At 40.2% G+C, this 20,611-nt stretch overlaps 1 long non-coding RNA gene across 2 annotated transcripts; it reads right to left on the bottom strand.

Moving 5' to 3' along the window:
* Nucleotides 1-2,302: 2,302 nt before the first annotated feature.
* Nucleotides 2,303-20,512, bottom strand: LOC107076702 (uncharacterized). Of its 2 annotated transcripts, XR_011189604.1 has the most exons (6): nt 20,424-20,512; nt 17,518-17,599; nt 15,704-15,811; nt 8,092-8,316; nt 4,882-4,953; nt 2,303-3,147 (listed from the first exon to the last, which is right to left on the bottom strand). It is a non-coding gene; the product is annotated as an uncharacterized lncRNA (long non-coding RNA). The 2 variants fall into 2 exon arrangements; XR_011189605.1 differs by lacking the exon at nt 4,882-4,953.
* Nucleotides 20,513-20,611: the final 99 nt, after the last annotated feature.

The raw sequence follows: 20,611 nt of genomic DNA, 5'->3' as shown, positions 1-20,611 counted from the left end.
CATTGTTTTCTCAAATTAAAAAAAATGCTAATTCAGTAACTCGACAAAAAAAGGTGATTTTTAAACAAAAGTGGATAAGTAATCCGGCTTGCAGTTCTCTCAAAAAGAAACTAATTATAATGCATGAATCAATCAGGCTCCAAAGCCTTAGGAAGCACCCAGGAGAAAATTCTTGAGAGGTGAAGAAAATTCAAGCTTTTACAACGGCATTTTTAAATCACCACCTCACAATTTGAACATAATGACTGGAAATGATTTGTTTCTTTCCCCCTTTAATTTGCAAAGCTTTTTAAAATGCTAATGGCGTTTTGTGCAACTAGACAGAAGACAGGAGAGGGGAGGGTGTGTGTCAGTGGAGCTAGACGACTGGCTGTTGGTGTCATCGGAGTGTGATAACTCACGCTCGAGTTTCTAGCTGCGAGGCAGGGATCTCGGCATAGGAGCGAGAAACCCCTAACTTACTCTGCACCCCATTTAATGAGTCACGCTGAAGAAATAAGGATTTTTTTGTTATTCCCCATACAACGAAAAACAACGCGTTGTTCTTGTTTGCATGGCATGCATGCATGCATTCGAAAGCTTTATTAACGATCTTTTTTGACGATTTTTTTCTTTCGGTATTTCACACCTCTCTGTCTTGCGCTCCGTTATGCCATTAAATCAGATGAACTACAGCTGCAGACGGTACATGGATCTTCGTGCCCGTATACGTATTGTTTTGTAGGACTCTTCAAGGTGTTTGTTGCCTGATTTATTTTATTGAAGAGTGATAACAGGGAGCGGATCTGGCGCTAGAATGGCCGTCATTCGGTGGCTACGCTTTCTTCTCATTATCATAGTCAGCTGAAGGAGCGGGGTGGACACATAAAGAAATTTCATTTTCCGATTTATTGGGCTGATGCTTTTATCTCCGCGTGACTTACCCTGGCATCCATTTCCACCACTGCAGGCGTAGCACCTTGCTCAAGGGTACAGCAGAGGTACCCCTCCCCAGAGCCAAACCCCCAGCCTCCCAGGTGTCCCTGCAGACCTCCACCCTGCTCCATGAGGGAGTTCAGAAAAGAGGACACCGCCTGGCATGTTCTGCTGAGAAAGCTCAATCGAAAATAATGAGAGAGTTCCAAAATTCAATCTGTGTGTTACATGAAGCAATGCTGCTTTTAGCTTCTCGAGATCTAATCTTCTATTGTGCATGAAAACTGGAGCCGGATGGAAGGTGATCTTATTATAATATTTGTCACCTGTATGTGAGAGGTTTTGTCCCCGAGGGAACATCCAGTGGTTTTCAGTGATAGGGAGGACATGGTTTGCAGTACCCTTGATACTGCTGTTGTTTTTCTCAAAAGGTCTAGTCTCTCCATTTGATTCTCTATTGGGCAGGGGCATTAGAGAATCCCTTGTTTGAGTCATGCTTAAAAAGGACTTTATATTCAATCTGGTGTTGTATAAACACCCTGAGCTTTTTGATAGCTGTCTTTCTCAGGGCTGATGACCCATCCTTGCCTATTTCTTTGCAGCAGGAGTTTCCAACCCTGGTGCCAGGGAGCCTCTTCCCTCAGGTTTTGTAGACCACCATACAATCACCAATTTCTAAAGAAGTTCATAGTTCCACTGTGATCAATAATATGGGTGATCTGTTTAAGTTTAAGTTTAAGACATTTTTCGAGGACCAGAGTTCTCTAATCTGAACAGAGTGCTTCCTTGATTCCTCAGTAGCCTACAGGTGTTGCCATGAAAGGTGGCTTTGATGACTAACTGGCCTGGGGCTCTCCAGGACCAATGGCAGGATATTCACTGCCAACATGGCTGCTTCGGAAGGATGCTTCAGCCAGATGTTTATTCTGATGTTTCCAGATGATTATTAAGGACAAGAGAGGTCATTAGACAGGGGAAAACTGAGCACAGCAATACCATAATCGCTCAAATCCTGATGTTCTACAGTTCTGTGAATGCTCATTTTCATAATTCATTTCTTTAATCTGGGGGATAGGGGTGTTTAATAAGGAAAGGCTCTTGAATAAACTATGAAAATTGATTTGTTCCTGATGGGCACTGTTGGAGACGGCTGGCCTTGTCTCCAGGTTCTCATGTACATCTCCTGAAGTCTGGAGCTCCCAGCATGCCCTATACTGTCGCTGACCTGTCACTGACCCTACGGCTGCCAGACCAGCTGGGCCAAACTGCCGCATTTGTGACCTGCCCCGGAGACACCACACACGAAGGAAACATCTCCACCCTCTGGCCGAAACAGGGTCTGGCTCTCTTTGGTGAAATTAAAAGGGTTTAATGGAGACGTGCAGTCACAGTTTCACAGAACAGTTATTAAATCTCGATAACAAAATAAATTAATTGACATTGACAAATTGACAAATTGACAAATTTCGAATTAAGCATGATCTGCATGCCTGTGTGCAGAGTTAACGAGTAGTATTTATCTGTGAAACGGTCTATGTTTCTATTGGATTAAAAGAGGTGTATTCACAAGCCTGCTTGTTTACAATGTCATAGGGCTGCATCACGTCGCCAGAAGTGAATTTGAATTGAATTTGGCTTTGAATCGCAGAATATGGCTCTGTGTAGACCTGGAAAGTTCAGCTATTTTGTGGTGCAAATTGGAGATTTTTACAAGTTACTGTGTGTGATTTCTTTATTGCGGTTTGAGATGCACTCATCAATGCAGATTCTTTCTCACCACAAAAAATAATTATAGTATTGGAGTTCCCGTTTAAAGTCTGATTTAAAGAGAAGGTGTTGAGAAAGAGAGCAACATGTTCCTTACGGGAGACTGCAGGATAAATATTACATCAGCTGTTACAGCTATGACTGTAATAGTCACATCTAGTATGACTTTAATCTGATCAGACCTGATTTAATGTCTCTGATTATTAAAATGAACTGTGCACAGATAAAGGCAAGGCTTTTGATACTCCAGTTTGCTCTTGTCGATGCGGGAGCTGTTTGATTAACATGTGCGAGCTGTCTCCGTCGGTAGCGTGAACAGAATGTGGGAGAAGCCAATTGTGGAGGGCATCTAGAAATCACTGTTTCCCCAGGGAGTCCTGTGGTCATGCTGGGTGATACGTCTTCAGCCCCCTTGTCTGCCACACTGAGATTCTTGTAGTGGTGCTTCTGCTTCAGCTCTTGGTTCTAATTAAATAAACAAACAGATGATTCCAAACAGCACATATTGTACAGTCTTGATTAAAGATATGTTTATAAAATGGAATCCAGACTCTTAAATTCTCATAGTTAAGCCATCCTGTTTTTCTCTGGATTTAAAAGTAAGACTGATCTAGAGGTGAAGCCCTTCCTTACCTATACAGGTCAATGTTTAAGTAGTACATTTTGGGTGGGAAACATTACAGAACTCAAAAAATCCCTACATGGAATCTGTATACAGATAGGTAAAGTACTTCCCCGATGAAGGGAAAGTCCTAACTTTACTGTAGAAAAAAAACTTTTCATTCTTAAAACGAATTAACTTTTTTAATTAATATGAAGAGATGATGTCATATTTCTCTCAATATTATGAGAGAGCACAGATGGGAACAGTAATTTCAGTTGTCTGCAGGACAAATCTTGCAGACATTAGTGGTTTACTGTCAGGAACAGTTCTTTCCGGGCCCTATGCAGGCGACACGATCCAAAAGGTGAAGAAACAATAGGGCAAAATATCATGCAGGAGTCGGTCAGGAGACAGGGGGGCGTGTCCATGCAGTGCTAGTGTCCGGGGGGAGTGAATCCAGGGCGAACAATCCAAGGGTAAATCCAGAGGAGGAATCCAAGATGAGAGGTTTAGTCCAAGACCAGGGGATCAATTTGTCAATTTGTCACCAGATTCCACTTGATCAAATTTCAATCTGAAACATGGCTGGGTAACATAGTTATGAGATAGTTATGCAATAGAATCAACATTATTGAATATAGTCTGGGAGTGTGCAGCGATCCAAGTGGGATCTGGTCAAATGTCATTGTCCCCTTTAACTAATTATTTTGGAGAAATATACTGCATATTTTTCCTTCAGCCGAGACTCAGAAATGAATCATATTGTTTTTTCTAAGATATGCAAGGTGCCACATCAGAATGAACTACAGTACAAGAATACCCGACCAGGGGATCCATCCGTAGTTAAAACCAGAACCGGGTCGGGACCGGCGGGGCAGGGAATCAGGAACATGAAACTAAAACCATAACGGAGCCAGACGCGGCAGGACCCTGGGCTCTCACGACACGGAAATCAATGAGAAGCCCCGAGCAATCGCCTGCGTCTGGCTTTAAAGGTGGAACTAAAGAGGGGCTGGAATAAGGAACAGGTGTGGGGAATGGGACAGAACGAGGAAGGGCTGGAGCGCCCTTAAGAGGAGGAGTAACGATCGTGACATTTACATTTTGCAGATAAGTAGCTAATTAGTGTCAATTAACAGATGATGGTCCTATTGGCGGATGGGTAAATCAGAGTCCCATGCCTAATATCTATGGGATAATTATAGTTTTTTAAAAGAGAAGCTTTAAAACCTAAAGAAAGTGTAGTATGTTCAAGGCGTTATTGATAGACCAATAGGTGGCACTGTTCTCTGTGGATCAGAAAAGCTGTAGTGATGGCCACAGGGAAAAACATGGGCAATATTCAAAGCAATGGTATGAGCTGTTAAAACGAGACAGCTACATGATGAAAAAAGACAGATATTCCAATACAGATCAAGGCTGCTAACTATATCCACCAGAGAAGTGTGTTCAGAAAGAAAAAAAAAACATCCAGGCCAGAAAATGCCCTAGACTGTTAAGCCTCCCCCACATAGAAAGAATGAAATGAGCACCAAATCTCATGTGCATTAATTCACATTGAAACGCTGCAGTCTAGGCCCTATCAGATGACTCACCCTAGAGGGAAAAGCTGGTAGATTTCCATTTATTAGGTTGGTGTTGCATTTCACAGCAGTGCAAACTAAATACTGTAAAGAAAGTAGAATGAGCATGAAATTCTATGGACTCTTGACCTGCAGCAAATGAAACACATTAGTCAGACGACGTTTAGGCAAAAGCAAATATCCTAGCAAAACTGTTACTTTATAGACACCCACTATAGTTAAGTATACAAACTCAAAAATATAGTGATTGAAGGGTAGTCTAAAGCAATCTTCTGATTGACTTATGTCATAAGTTTAATTTCCTCCTGGTGTTATTAACAGGCCTTTTCATTATAAAACTGGCACACCACCATCAATGTCCAGGACCTCAGTTTTAAGTCTTATCTAAAAAGGGGCACTGGGTTTGAAGGGCCTGGACGAGAGGGAAGAGTACCCCCTGTTAGTTCACCAGCATCGGTCACCAGGACCTGACCCACCTGAGTGGCCAGCACCAGCCTAGGATCTTGGGCAGTAGCCACCTGGACAATACAAAATCATATGAAGCCTGCGAACTAGGTCAATCACAAACCAAGTACAATTAAAATGTGTACATTATAACTCTCGTCTTGCATAAAATATAACACTTTTAGAAATAAATGGGAGAACGGCATACAGGTTGTTAATATCAACAACGCCAGATTCCACTTGATTTAAATTTCAATCTGAAACATGGCTGGGTAACATAGTTATGAGATAGTTATGCAAGAGAATCAACATCATTGAATATAGTCTGGGAGTGTGCAGCGATCCAAGTGGGATCTGGTCAAATGTCATTGTCCCCTTTAACTAATTATTTTGGAGAAATATACTGCATATTTTTCCTTCAGCCGAGACTCAGAAATGAATCATATTGTTTTTTCTAAGATATGCAAGGTGCCACATCAGAATGAACTACAGTACAAGAATACCCGAACTGTGTTTTCAATTACAGATGCACATATCAATCGGAGTCATAAAAATATGAGAAAATTAAAACACATGTGCAAAGCCCATATTTATTAAGTAATTTTGGAAGAAAGCCTTAAGTCTTTTAATAGAATACTTTTGTATCTCTATGATTTTTCTGATAGGTTAGAGCAACATTTATTTAATAATATGCATTTGTGATATAGATTATAAATATGCATGTATGGGAATAAATACTAAATGGCTCTTGTTTCACAGAAAAAAATGCCTTATACAATTTTGCTTTAATATAGATCATACCTGCTATGTATTCTGCATATGAATTCTGCATATTCTATATATTTTTGTTTCATTTGGGTATGGCTAAATCATTGAGTTTATAAAGTCTGTAAAAAGCATACATAATTTTTAAAAAAGAAAACAGCAACATCGATTTCATTGAAGAAAATTTTGTTTGGCAAAGTCAATAAAAACTACATCTGACACCCACACACACATTTCAGAGCCTTAACTATCAGCTTGCCCTTATCTATGTTAATTCTCGGGGATTGTGGGACCTTATCTTAACAGAACAATCAATATAGCCGCATAAAATCCAAACGGTCCCAGGTCTCTGGTCTGACCCAGACTCGCTAAATGACAGAGTATCTTAAAAAGCAAAATGTGCTGTGAAATTCCATTCAAACGCCCCCCGTTCACGTGGACATTTCCATAGAGAAAACCACACAAGCTGTGTACCTTCCTGTCCAACAGGTTTGGAAATTGAGATCTGGATCATTTATTTGATCATCTCTATTGTGCAAAGAATTCTCGTGTGCTCCATGCTGTATGCCACAGTCTTGTGCTATAAGCCTATTTTCCTCTTCTGCACTCTGCTGTGTCTCCTTTTAATGCATGTAGGCAGTAGAATACATTTCCAGCATGAAAACGTTACCCTATTATGTTGAAATGCTTACAAAATCTGACACAGCTTACTTGCTTAACCCATATTAACTCAAATTAATTAACCTGATTCTAAAAGGGCATGTTATGTGTAGCTGTATGGATAGAATAGGTTAAAACAGTTTACAGTAAGGTGACTCATTCCATGTCATTTAGTGAAAAAAAATGGGACTTTTGCAATCACATTTTACATTTTACATAGTTGGAATTAACATCAGTGTCCAGAATATATTGATTAAGTGACTACAGGAGCATCCCAATCCTTTCTGAACAAGAAGAACACAAAAGTAAAAATACCATCAGGCTTAACAGCTGAGAATTTACAAATCCTGCACTTAAGACTGATTGATCTTAATTGTGCCTTGAATACTCTACTGGCTCACGTTTTCAACAAGCTTAACTGAAAGTCTAATTAATTGAATCCATTCGTGACCAGCAAACAAAGGAGGAAGTAAATTGCTTGATAAGAGAGAAGAAGTCTTTAAAAAATTCCATCCTCGACACAATTAGAATATTATTTTTTAGAAGTCTTTAGTCACACTTATAGACACGAAAAACTAAGCTTCAGTGTGCTGTTACAAAGACATACACGAGACAGTTTAAACAGTTTTAACAGCTTCTAGCATTAATAGTGTTATATCTGAATGACCCAAGTTCTGTCTTTAATTGAATTGGGAATTTTAGCCCTTATACCTCTGGATCCAGCTGGTCAGAATTCCTTCAAGAGGAAGTGAACAGTCCCAGTTCATGTACGCATGTAATTAAAACTCATGACAGTCTCTCTGTTATTTGCACCCATGACCCAGGCTTGGGTGCTGACAGGCACGATCCTGATTGTCTGATATGAAAGTCTGGGGTATGTCCAGTCCTGAACATATGCGTCAATATGTCAATAGATTTTCATCCCAGTTCGACTTATTATTAGTTTGTTTGGACCAATTTAACAGCTTTCCAAGATTTTTAGGTGCTGCTGCTTCTTTAAAAAAGACCAAGAAAACCTGCAGACACGCTGGCTTTGCAGAATGGACAGCCCTTTTCTCTATGAACTATCTGACTTTATTTGAGGGGTTCTTCAGCAGAAGCTTGGAAATTGAGTACCACTGATTGGATTCTATACCTTATTGTATTCTGGGTGGTCTGGTGGACATGAGGTGGAAGTGTGTTGTTTTGTTCTGTTTTTGGAAAACATTAAATGTAATTAAGCTTGTCAGATTTAGGGAACAAATAGGACAAAAAAAACCTAAAAAGAACAGCCCTTTAAATGCAATCCTTCAGGGATCTGTTGCTCTTAAGTGCAGAGGTTGCTATGAATCATGGGATATATAAATAGCTTACTTGGTCTCTCTTCTGTTTGCGAAACAGCAGAGGTACTCCGCAGTGGATTCGGACCATGACAGTCAACGGCCACCAGAGGGGAGTCATCAGCCACCACAGGGAAGCCTTAGTCTCCAGCCCTCTCTGCACGTGCAGCAGGAGGTTTCAAACAGACAGGAGGTCTGCTCTCACCTCCTCTGTAAGCTCTGTGGCCCTTCTGAGTGGGAACTCCTGCAGCAGGTCAACCTGTGACAGAAGAAGGCTTTACAATTTAATTCTAACAATTTATTAAGGTCCCTGTTTATTCACAGTCTGTCATTTTTAAAAGGCATCTTCAGTCAATGGCTAAAGAGAATATAAATCATCACTAGTTGTCAGTAACTGGAGTGTCATGAACAGAGTTGGAACACAACAGAACCCTGCAGAACCCTGCAGTTCCCCAGGACCAAAAATGTAAACTCACCGTTTCCTTCTTGAACTGTATAACTCACTGTTCTCACTGCATCCCACACTGGGAGCCCAACCAGTAGAATAAACAGCAGAGAATGGAAAATTACTGGCCGGCTGGAACAGTTCCAGTTTTAGATGGCCATACCTGTGATCCAAGGTAACATGATGCCATGAAATAATAACAGACCCACATCTGTATCTCATGCTCCAACATAATCCATAGCAACCTGCAATGCTGACAAATTCAGCAACAAAACCAACAATGCTTCACTGAATCTTTATGTGATCCAATGAATAATTTACACATTCAATTTACCACCTTCTGATACATTCATATATGCGAAGCCACTGGAGTGTGCTGGAGCATTTTTTATTAATTTATTGGAAAAGACAAATTAGTGTTAGAAATATGCAATAATACCGCAGACGTTTTAGAAGAGCTTCTTGTGATACTGACATACAGTATAAATGGGAGAAGATTCAAGGTAAGGCAAACAATTTAACAAAAGTGAAATGAATTTGGTGAATATCAGGAGACATTGTCAGGATCTGAGACACCAATCACTGCTGAAGGAATGGAGCTGAGATTTCTTATTGTGCTACAGAGTGCTATAACTTCCCCCAGATCTCCCAGTGAAGCACACTGGCACAGATCCCCCAGTGAAGCACACTGGCACAGATCCCCCAGTGAAGCACACTGGCGCAGATCCCCCAGTGAAGCACACTGGCCAAATATACCACTGAAGCACACTGGCCAAATATACCACTGAAGCACACTGGTACAGATCACCCAGTGAAGCACACTGGTGCAGATCCCCCAGTGAAGCACACTGGCACAGATCCTCCAGTGAAGCACACTTGTACCTGGATATGCATGTCTAAGGTGCTCATATACATATAATGTGCATACAGTATATTTGAAGGTACATGTACAGTACATACACAGATACACATTTACAGCTACAGACTGTATACTGTATAGATGTGTATGTGATGTAAATGAAGGTAGAGCAGAGCTTGGGTTGAATCTCAAAGCCAAAGGCTAACAAAGTGCAAAGCCAACCACACTATACATAGTATAAGCTTCCTCTCAAATGCTAATGTCTGAATAATGTAGCATGACTCATTCTTCTTTTTAGACAGCGGCAGCAATTTACCTTAATAATTTCGAAGAGAAAAAAAAGACATATTCCTAATTCTTCTGGGAATGATTTTTCATAAAATATAACAACCTTGCACTCATTCACACATCTACAGATGTGATCTTTGCTACCACTATTAGGGCATGCAAATACACTGATATTACAACAGCTATAAAATGACCAGAAACTGAAATGTTGCATGTACAGTAGTGGAATATAAAGTCTTGCTGTTGGTATACATGAATACATTAAGTCACCAAATTCTTTCCTTTGTTTTCATTGTTGAGTTAAGTTTTTGTATACATCAAACAATGTATAATATCACTTGCAGTGGTGTGCTATTGCTTCCTATAAAGCATATTTCACTGTATCATAAGCAAATTGTAAAATGTTACATTTAATGTGAGAAAATGCTGCGGTCTGTTCATTGGATACATTTGCTGAGCAGATTGTGGTCACGTCTCTTATAGCAAAGCGTGACCATTGCCTCTGCACACAAATATAGATTACGGATACTTTTGCCACAGACACAGGTAATTAATAGGACATTATCATGCAGATAATGGGTGAAAGCTGTGGTGAGCCACTGATACTACCTGAGAGAATCAGTGCTGATTCTGCAATCTTAAACTCTCATGTCTTCCTCCCAGAGAGATAGGGGTTATTTGTGTTGTCCACGTACTGTAGAAACCTCATTCGATCAGTACTAGTGCAGGATCTGATCCAATAAGCAGGGTAGACGATAAAATGTATTTAATGTGTATCTTGGCATTTGTAAAAATTCAAAAATATAGTAAGCTTGTGGTTCTGAACACAACAGTTCAAATATATATATATATAAATGATGTCTTAAAATAAATACTATAAAGTGTTAGAACAATTATAAGACATAAATCCAAATTTCACATGAGTTCTTCAGGGAGATCACTTAGGCATAGCTGGAATGAATTACTATATAGGCCAAGACATTTATCTTTCAAGTACTGAAAATAGCACCAGTTTCTCAACCTACAACATAAACAGTCTTTCATTTCTGCATATGTATTAATTTAAATTCTGTTTCTCAATGGAAGTGAGCTTGAATGAACATCAATTTCTGAACATCTGTAGAAAAATCAAGACTCAAGAAGTCCAAACCACAGAAATCTAAATCTCAAGCCAAATACCTCATAATGTATTAGCAGTCTGATTCTCACACACTTTCTCTTTCAACACAGAATTTCTTCCTGCAGTATGAAAACAAGTCAACATAATATATCCTTCAAGTATATATAATGTGACTTTTGATAGGTAGAATTTTCTCTTGACTCTGGGCTTATGTACACTTTGTAACCATTGCAAACTCTGTTTAAATTCTTCACAGTCTGCTGACTGCTTCTTCTTTAGCATTTTTGATCACTTTGGGCTCAAAATTTCAAGACAAACTTTTACTTAAATACGTATTTGCAGCAGTTGCCAATATAGAATGTAAACCAACTTCAAATTAAAATTTCAGATGGTTGAAATGTTCCCTTCCTGATATGACTTATTCAGTGTGTGCTTTCAAAAATTGTTGTAAGCTAGATCTTACATTCATATGTTTCAAAACAGATAATACATGAACCAAAAACTTTCTAAGTCATTTTGTGACAAAATTGGTGCTTCAAGTGCACCAATTAAGAGAGCATCTCAATCGATGAGAATTTGATTTAATCTAGGAAATTGAAAAATAAAACTTAACTCTGTTTTAATAGCAACTGGTTTTGCATCTAAAAATCATGACTTGTAATTACAGTATATGAGGAAACTTGTGATTTTGGCCATTCTGTTTAATATTACCTTGGCAATTAATCTACCAAGAGTCTTGTCAATGTTAATCCTACTTGAGTAGGTTTTTGGAAAAGATTTCGTGTAGTTGGATCTCAGCTATTTTGAATGCATCCCACTATTTCAGACAGTAAATCAAACAAAGCTGCAGGTCATAATTTATATAGAAAGATGTCGGCAATGTGTTGCAGTTACTTATTTTTAAATACTGGAGATTTATGCAAAGTCAGTGCTTTCGCCTAATGTACGACTTGAGCAGGACCCCCATGAAGACACGACAGCTGTTCAACAGATACGGTTTTCCTTGTAGCCGGCATCTGCATTTATAACTAGCTGCACAGGTGTGTGTGTGTGTGTGTGTGTGTGTGTGTGTGTGTGTGTGTGTATATATATAAAGTGAGGAGAAGGAGCACAGCTGTGGCACCTTGAAGACAAGCATGTAATTATCCTCAAAGTAAAATGAGGCACAGTACAACATCTCCAAGCCAGTCAGAGAACCCAGATGAAAAACTCCAAATGAAAACAACAACATTAATGATGCTTGCTTAGAAATGCACTGATCTCTCATGATTACGCATTCAGCAAAAAAATACGCATTCAGCAACAAAAATATATTACGCACCGCTGTGCATTCAGTAACTAATTACTCGGAAGAAAACAAACCTCTTCCTTTAGAAGCATAACAACTGGGTGGCTCAGAGGAAGGCCAGCGTGTGTAGAGAATGTCAAGGCTTGGCTACATCTGACTCCGCCACCACGTAGCCTTTTAAAATAAACGGAGACTGTCCAGGAAGGAGGGGGCAGGGATCAGGCATTGTTCAGTTGGCTTTTTCCAGTATCCCGGTGTTCACTCTTTCTCTTTGTTGGCGGGTGAATATTTACAGCCGAGTTGGTCTGATTGAAAAAGGACCCTCTCTTTGACGTTCAGCTGATTACAGCATTTTGGGCTCCAGAGGAATATTGATTAGTTTCACACATTGCGGTGTAATGTCTGAATGAGGTCCACTGGGGCTCATTTTATTGGGCTTTAATCAAACGTGGAAGGCATTATCTTGACAAAAAGGCCAATCCATTTCTTGTCAGCTTGGACAAACACTAATGAAAAGAGAAGGTCTTGGGGAATAGTTGGGGAAGCATGGTACTGAATGAAAGCAGTGTCATCATCTTTCCTCAAGTTTGTCTTCGATTTGATAGGTGTAGGTATTTTTCCCACCTTACCTAGCCTTTTTGTGACTTCCATCCCACTAATCGCATGCTTTTGTAACCTTCGAAATGTTTCTAATGAATAAAAAATGAGTGTTTGCTGCAGTAAAGAGTAACATCCATGCAAATATTAATTGTCACGATTTGCACAGAAAGTATATTAACACGAGTTTCAGAACACAGTCATCCCCACCGGACCTTAAAATACCTTCACTATCGGAATGCTTCTGTTTCACTTGCCTTGGACAGAGCAGCCAGTTACTGATGGGACTGTTAGGTTCCTCCAGTCCGTCCTCTAGGGTGCCATGTGCACGCAGGACCAGTCACTAAACACTTACATCACCAAAATGGTTTTATCAACTAGACTTTTTTTCCAAATGCCAGCAGACATCATCAGGTTTCCTCAGTTAGAAACATGCTGTCTCACTGTCAGTGAGACACCTTTTCCCTTTTTGCTGTCACAGAAAGTTCTGGGCCAGTTTATTTTTGACTCACATTAAGGGCAGCGAATTACACAATGCAGGACTTTGAGTCTACTGGGCGCTAAAACTACAATACACCTCTCAGTGGGAAATTCCGACTGCAACACACTGCGATTCTTTGCACGCTTGGGCACTTCGATAATAAACACAAACAACCATTCTGAAATGAGAAATTAATCCAAAACACAAGAAAATAAAAAAAACTTTGATAAGCCAGGATTTGGACTGCAAAATCACAGATAAATATAGTCTGTATCACATGGGAACCCAGTTAGCAAAGCTCTTATGTTTTGAAACACCAGTAAATAAAAAGCTTGAGCAGGATGTTATTTAAATACCACAACAGCATTTCAGATGTTTCATACATGTGCGGGTAGTGAGTAAAGATTTGATTGTACATCTGTGATGTCATACCACTAACATTTAGTAAGTATGGATTTCCTGTTGTGTGCAAAATGCAGTTAAGTTAGAATTGTGAATAGATTCTGGTTTATTTGAGCTTGCAGAAGATTTATTACCAATTATCTGCTCTGCAATAGGAAATGTATCAACATTGTAAAAGTCTGATTTTCATATAATGCTTAATTTAAATTTTCCTCGCTGGACACTGCCCTGCGATTTTCCCCTCACCCTCAGCTCTTAATGACTTCATTGAATCAATTACTGATTTTCTCTTTCTAAATTGCCACGAGCTGAAACTCTTTTTCTTGGCTAGAAAACCAGTCCAGAGATGTTCAAGTGAAACAGGCAGCCAAGGTGTCAAGCTAGTGGAGAACTACTCATTAGTTTATCCGAACTGAAATACAACATGATAATGTGGCAAATCGGGCCTGTGGGCTGTCCTCTAATTAATCAGGGCATGGCTGAGGTATCTTCTCAAGTACACACCAGATTGCCTTTAATTATCTGTCACCTATGTAGAAAAGTGTCCAATATTATACTTTTAATGGTCTTAAAATGGGCATTTTGAAAGTGCCCAAGGAATTCAATTTACTTTGGGAGGTTTTCAGGCATCTCTGCTTGTGTGACAGACACTGAGGTTGCTTGAGGTTTCTTGCCTTGTTTTGTTTCTCCTTTCCAGGACAGAAAGTTTTAGAAGCTCTGCATGAGGATCAGATGTCTGTTTCTGCCATGGCTACAGACCAGAAATCCAAGATTGTCCACTCGCAGCTCCACGTGTGAACACATTCATTTTCATTTGCCAGCTTACAGCTACAGTCCGGGCTCCTGCCCTTTTGTGCTGGTTTCCATGCCGATAGTTAAAAAGGGAGCATGTTTTTCCAAACCTGAAGTACCATTTATGGAGTCCTGTTTGTGCCTTAATATGCAGTGTGTACCCATTGTACACTAGCAAAAAGCAATATTCAATTATTTCTCATATGACCCCTTTTGCATTGTATCCACTGTATTTTAGCATCACTGTTAATTGTATTTTTATATAGATCGATCTATTGTGAGATTATCAGCATTAACTGTAAGTGGCAGGCCGGGAAATAAAGTTTTCAATTACAGCAGACCTGACACTTGGGGCCACTAAAGGCCTCTATTACTGTCAGTAGACACACTGGGAGATTAGTTAATTGGATAACCGATGTAGGTGAGAATTGCAAATTCCCACATGGAGTTAATTAAGGGACTGTTTGTTTTATCAAGGGTGTGCACAGCGCTAGCTGTGGTTGTGTTTTTAGTAGAAGGTGTGTGGATGGTTTTCAGGGTCTTTGCAATAGACCTGTTCCTTGTACTTCTCATGTCATTTAACTTTGTATTGTGTTCAGATTCCTTGAGCCACTTTACTTATCTTGGAGTCACTTGCACTGTACTATTAGTAAGCATGTCACCTTTCTCTTACACTAGACTAGAGCTAAAACTGGCATTAAGATTCCTGGATAAATGTAACATTTTGTAATGGTTGTGAATTTTAGCAGCATGTGTCACTGACACGGACACCTTTCCTCCCTAGTGTTATCATAATATTATCATCCAGGGTTCTAATCAAGCAGTGTAGCTCTCAACTCCACATCTAATCAACACAGAAAACTTTTGCTGTGCATAACACTGAGTTCTAAAAAAAAAAACATTTTCCCCAGCATTGCTAAGAGGTTTCTTTGGGATTCAGCGCAATATTGCTTTTGTCCAGTAAGAACAGCAGTAAATTGAGATTGAGATGGAGCTGGGATAAGTGGCATGATGGGGAACAGTTAAAGAGCAATGCAGAACAGCATGTTCTTTCAGTTACTGACAGTCACAAGATTGTGGCTGTCTCACAAATGCAATATTGTTAACACGGAGCATGAGAACAATCCTCTCTCCCTTGATGTTTCTGACTCAGTAACTATATTGCTTTTCAATTATGTGAAAATCATGAACTAAATGGCTTTTGAAAGTACTTTTTACATTACAGGATGCTCAAATGTATTTTTTTTTATAGTCTATAATACAGAGATTAAATTAAATGCTAAGACAAGATGTTTTTCGCACTCATATTGAAACATTAGAACCGAATGAGCGCATAAGTTTGGTGATTGCGTTAAAGACTATAACGAGGCTTACCTGCACTCACTTCTCAATTTCATGTAAAACAGATGTAAAAGAATAAGTGTGATAGGAAGGCTGCAGGAAGTTTATTGAGTCCTCTACACCATGCCTCTTTGCCAGGGACTGTAAAGTGAATAACAGAGAGCAGGATTAACAGCAAGTGTGGATCAGAAGTAACTCTCTGGCCCCTATCACCGCAGACACAGTAAAGTCATTCTGCAGCTGAAGTCATGTCTGCAAGTTCCAGCATTTGGCGTTTTAATTCTATTAGTTAAATAGTTCTAATTGTCTGATCTGGTTCCGCCTTTTTTAAACGTTAAACTTCAGTGAGACAAATATGAATTTGTGGAGATCTGAAAGCGGCTTTGAGGGAAGACACAAACTTAAAAAGACAGGATGTGTCAAAAAAACCCTGGAATGCAGATATTGCATACGGCTCTTCTTCATGTGAATGCCTCAAATAAGGCAGTCAAGGTCTATCAAGAGTGATTCATAAACGTGATTAGGATGTGGAATATGTAGGGGAGAAGCTGAGTAAGTCTTTGGTGTCTGCCACTGTGCGTCTCAGTGGTCTGTGTAAAACAACCATCTTGCAAAGAAGAACAGTGAGGAGTGTCTGTAAAACTAAAAGTACACAGCTTTATCGTGCCAGTTTTACTGATATCCTCATCAGAAAGTGAGTTAATTTAGCTTTACGGGCTCATAACCTGTTGAGGGCTCATTATTGTAAATACCCCAGAATTATAAACCACCAGTATGATGTTAATGATGCCCTTATTTAGTCATGTTTTTACATCTCAGAATACCTTAGCTGAAGCAACCAATCTCATCCATCTGGTAAGCAAAATAAACAGGGCTGAAATTAATATAGATTTGCAGATTTTAGTGAAATGGTTTCACATCTGTAGTAATATTATTTGTCAAACAGGATAGGATTAAGTCTCAATAATGTTCAAAAGATCATTATCAGTTTTTTGGCTATGTTCATTAATTAATTTGCAATTTTGCATTGACTTCAAATCGCTGTCCACAGCAATATCCCCTTTTGCACAATCCTATGCAAATTAGACAGCCAAGCCATGCTCATAGAACCAAAATAAGATTTGTTTTAATTGTTTCAATCAAAATGATAAAAATAAGTATTATCAATGGGCTGGAATAATTTCCATCCTTCTTATGAGACTTTGAAACAAGATCCTGACTACTAGTTTTCCTGGGCACGTTTGACTTTGGGTTTTTGTAATTCAAACTTGTATTGTAATTTGTAGCTCTTAGTTCAATGGGCAAAGCAGGTTCTTATCTCTGGGCAGTGGGGCTGCTGTATGTCTCCCATGGGTCCTGTGTGTCTCCCATTGGGGCTGCTGATTCATGTTGTCTGCTGTGCGTCACCCAGGTGGGGCTGCTGGTTCATGCTGGGTGCTCTGTGTTGCCCATGTGGGGCTGCTGGTTCATGTTGGGTGCTCTGTGTCACCCAGGTGGGACTGCACTTCAGCGGTGGATAAATTGGGTCCCTCCTCTATATAAAGCGCTTTGGGATCCTTTGGATGGAAAAGTGCTGTATAGATTCACAGTTTTATGATTATTACATTCCCGATTTTGGCACTAAGAGAACACATGCACTAAGCTCCCACCAGCTCAAACATTTGTTTACAAATTAGTTTTTGCTTAAGGGCCTTGCGTGCAATTTTAACAACTTCTCCGTATTCTTTCAGCCATTTAGGTGGTATTTTTAAAACGTTTCCTCGTGTGTAACTGTGTTTCTTTCAAACCAGCTAACGATGTGTTTCTTTCAAACCAGCTAGCGATACGCAGCAGTAGTGGGACTTAACCATTTTCAGAGGAAAGGTGGTCTGCTTCTGGAAGGGTCTTTGTCGCCTCTAACTCGGTCACTGTTCTTAAAGCGTCCTTATCCTTAGAGAAAAAAAATGAAAGAAATGAAAAAAAAGAGCAGTTTTCTATTTTTAGGGCCCAGATATTACAGCGAGTACTCTTTGTGTGCTGGGGTAGGCGCCTGGCAGCTAGTCTGTTTCCAGAAAGTTAATTATGAAAACAATATCGGAGAGGAAGCCATAAAAACAATGAGCTGGGCTGGGGAGGGGTTCTTCCAAAAATAGCTGCTCTAGGCTACGTTTGGAGCTGTAGCTCCTTGTAAATAGGCTCTGAGATAAGACTGGACACAGCTCTGACCTGTAAAGCTGAAGTTTATCAAACTGTTTGTGCATCACCCCTCTGATGGGAGGAATGTACAAAAAAAATGTTTACTTGGCACATGAGTATACAGTTCAGAGAGAAAAAAAATGATCTGAGCAAGAAGGTTTATTCAAAACCCTGTTTCATGAAATCCGTTCTGATTTGTAAGCTTCTGATACCCCCAAAACAACAGCAAAAGTGTTCCTGTATTTCCTCTTTACAATATTCTAGATTAAGAAAAAAATATTTAATTCCCAGGTTGTAACATTTACTGATACACCATGTTTTAATAGTCAAAAAATCTGTTTTTTATGTTGTTTGTTTTCTACCAACAAGCTAATCTGACTATTCGACTGAGGAAAAACTGGGGATTACTGGAATTATCTTGGCATGTTCATGCAGTCTTATCTTTACACATGACAGTTACTTCAGTGGAATGCAGCTGTATGGGATTTTAATGAAAGCATCAAGAACACAAAAATGTGTGGCATATAGCGCTTTTTTTCAAGAAAGTGACTGAACCATTGAACATGCATACTGCTTCAGTACTAATCTGATGGCCTTTAAGAAACAAAAGCAAGACTTGTCAGAAATTGCTGCCTTTCCCAGCCAGCACCTGGGATATCACAGTGCCCTTCAGCAGTAACAGTGAGAGAATCAAGGAAGTGTACAGGAATGCAGCACCGATTGTCTTTATCGTGTAGCACATGTAGCATATTTACAATGCTGATCCTCATGAAATGACAGTCTTACATGAAGACAAGCAAACTAGTTTGCAATTCCGATGATGGAAACCAAGCTACACAAATCAAATTCCACTGTTCAAAGTAAATTTCCTTCAGGTTTCTAGATAAGGCCCATAAATTGCTCAACACAATATAATGCTTCAGAAAGCAACAGCTGGGCATATTCTGATCTTTCTGATATATAGATGTTAAATTCCTGTTGGAACTAGAGGAGCAAAGCATTGTGCACTTCTAAGAAACCAGGACCTCCTCTTGAACTTCTCTGGGAGAACAGAAACGAGGCTGTTTTAAATTATTTTCCTATCACAGAGGTCAGAGTGGGAAGGCTTCTTTTTTCCTTTGTTCAAATCTCGCAACTTGAAAGATTTTCTCCAGTGCATCTTGGGGGTGGCTAATCAGAGAGAAGCCATGACAGAGCAGTCAGACTGCCTGGCAAACAGGACTTTGGTCTGGAAGAACAGCAGCTGGGCACTGCGGCACATGTCGTCACCATACCAGCACCCATGTGAAGAACAAAGTTCTTCCTGCTCTCGAACGTATTCCTAAACGTAAGAGTAACATCAAAATGAGTGCTTTCCCTGAGTGACCCTCGAATGTCTCTAATGTCTGCGAGGCAGCAAATGGGTGTAAATCAGCCTGGCATTTCACTGTGTGCTGATGAACGAATGAAGGCGACGCAGTAAAGCTGGAAACAATGTAGGGACGGACTGGTCCATCAGGAAAAAGGGTCTCCCAGAACTGAAAAATAAAGCAAGGAAGTTCTCTTCAGACACCCTGATATAAGCAAAAAAAATGATTAAAACACGATTAATGTCAGCAGTGGGACACTCATGTGATCCAGTCTAACTGAATCAGTTTGGCTGTGTACATGACACTGTAGAACACCTACTGTAGGTGTAAGAGGTGGCAACATGTGTACATGCGTGTGAGTTCCTTTTCATGCATCAACTTCAACAAAGCCTTATTGTCTCACTCAAATCAGCTCACAGAATAGTTTGTGTAAATACAACAGGAAAGATTTCTTTGTCGCCTGCCTAATCCCTGGATGTAAAAAAAAAAATGCCAGGAAAAGTTTTAGCTCTTTAGGGAGAGTCTAAGTAACCTTGAATCTCTGGTCAGCCTGCCTTGCTGAACAGAAAAAAAAAAAGTCAGCGAGAAAAAAAGTTAACAAGAACCATACGTTTTAATTTTTCCCCCCTCCTAACTCCCCCACCCTTCACAAGTCTCCTCCCTGGTTTTCTCCAATCGGCCCAGTCCTCTCTGAAACAAGGCTCTTTGTAGCGGAGGAAATTGTGTACTTCGGGAGCACTGGGGTAGGCTGAGAGCAGATTTCCTGTCAGGGCCACTGCTAAGAAAAAGCCAGTTATCTCCATACCAGAGAGAGTAACAGCAACCAGCCACCCCTCCCCTGTTTATCCTCCCCTTCACAGTCCTGACATCTCAGACCTCACCACCAGCCAGCTCGTGCCACCACAGCCAGCTGCCCTCCGACAGGACTGGCTCGCCGTGGAAACAACAACAAGAAGGACAAAAAAAAAATCCCATCTCCTAGCCTCACTTCCCACATTTCCTGAGGCACAAGCCTGGAGACCAGGGAGATGCCGAAGAGAGGAGGACGGGGGGCAGAGAAAAAGGAAAGGCAGAGCGAGTGAAAAAAGAACAGGAAACAAACACGTTCTGCTGCTGCTTTAGCAAAGAGACGGACATAAATCTTTCTGGGATCGCGAAGTTCACAACCGCACAGCAGAGAGCTCCAGAGAGTGACGGGACGGTCTGTCAACTACCGCTGGTTTACACACCTGCAAAGACCAGAGGACAGAAGAAAATAAGGAGGCACTGACAACAACCATGTCAGGATACTTCACCCAGGCTTCTTTAAACTCCTCTCACTCCTCTTGGCTGTAGCATGTTTCTGTCAGGATGTAAAATCTCGTTCTCCCTCTGGAGATGAAGTGGGTTTTCTGATCTTAGTGCGGAGTGTAGTTTG

Source organism: Lepisosteus oculatus, chromosome 5 (genome assembly GCF_040954835.1).
Source record: "Lepisosteus oculatus isolate fLepOcu1 chromosome 5, fLepOcu1.hap2, whole genome shotgun sequence".
NCBI lineage: Eukaryota > Metazoa > Chordata > Actinopteri > Semionotiformes > Lepisosteidae > Lepisosteus > Lepisosteus oculatus.
This window is presented reverse-complemented; position numbering and strand designations above follow the sequence as displayed.